The sequence below is a fragment of the Camelus ferus genome, chromosome 20 (genome assembly GCF_009834535.1).
Source record: "Camelus ferus isolate YT-003-E chromosome 20, BCGSAC_Cfer_1.0, whole genome shotgun sequence".
NCBI lineage: Eukaryota > Metazoa > Chordata > Mammalia > Artiodactyla > Camelidae > Camelus > Camelus ferus.
Genome location: NC_045715.1, coordinates 2,736,435 through 2,737,736, shown reverse-complemented (window position 1 = coordinate 2,737,736; position 1,302 = coordinate 2,736,435).

Here is a 1,302-nt window from a genome sequence, read left to right as displayed (position 1 = left end):
CTGTTGTCCTGGGGGCCCCGGGGGTCCCCGGGGGGCTCAGGGCTCCCATCTCAGCGAGGCCACGCACAGAGCCAGCACCCGGGACTGAGTGCGAGCGGGGCTTGCGTCTCCTACAGGGCCCTGTGCTGAGGCAGGGCCCGGGAGCTTCGGCACTGAGGGGCGGGGGCCGTGACCGGGGGTGGCCCGAGCAAGCCTGCGTTGTAAAGGTGCAGTCTTTAACAGTGACCTGCAGGCACATTTCCAGAATCCTTCAGGCAAAGCGTTTCTTGCGGGGCTCACACTTTCCTTAAGCCACGGTGGACTCCTAGGAGGCACGGGGTCGGGGGGGGGGGCGCCTCTGGGAGATGGCCGGGGTCCTACTGGGGTTTCAGGGCTTAGGCCTAATTGTCCCCAAGCATCTTCCCCTACTCAGCCTGTCACAGAGTCCCATCCCTTTGGGTTGCTGATTCTCAGGCCACACGTTAAACTCACTTGCAGAGACCGGTCCTGACACTAGAAGCTTCCACCAGAGTCTGGTTGACAGTGTGCCGGGCCTGGGCATCCACGGATTCTGACGGACGGTCAGGACTGACAGCCTTGCTGATGACTGGAAGCGTTCAAGGGCCAGGTCACGGAGGTGCTAATGGCACCTGCTCCTACACTTCCTTAAAAAATAACAAATGAGAGAAATAACTCTTCAGAGATTTTCCCCTTTACAACCGAATGGCTGGCGCTGAGTCCCCAGGAGCGCGCCCACGTCAGGTGCTGGGGTCACGCCCTGCCCCTCGGTTTGCTGAGCACCTCTCCTGCCCTCTCACGGCCACACGGTTTTTCATCATTCTTCGCCTTTGTTTTACCCTGTTTAATTCTCGCCCACTCTGGGCCACTGGTTAAATCAACAAAGCATTTGGAATATTGACATTTAAATACAAGTTTACAAAGAGAACAGCACAATCATGCCTCACATAAGCTTCAAAAACTCTACCAGTTACATTCAAAGATTTGAAATTCTTTGAGGATGCCAGTCTCGAGTGTCTCAAAACCGTTGTCTAATAAAAGAGAGAACACCAGTTTATCCAATTGCTTTTCCATTTATCGAAAGCAAAATCTAACGAAAGAAACACCCTCTCCCTTATCGTTTTGAAACAAAATACGAAAATTCTTTAAAAAATTAAGTCTATGATCTGCTTGTGATGCACTTAACATGGTTACATTTCAAGCTGCATTGTAATATTCATGTTTGCCCAAACCAACCACAATATCAAAGTTACTTTAAAATTGGCTTGTCAACCAATTGTGTTTTTTATATAAAATTAAAGTCTG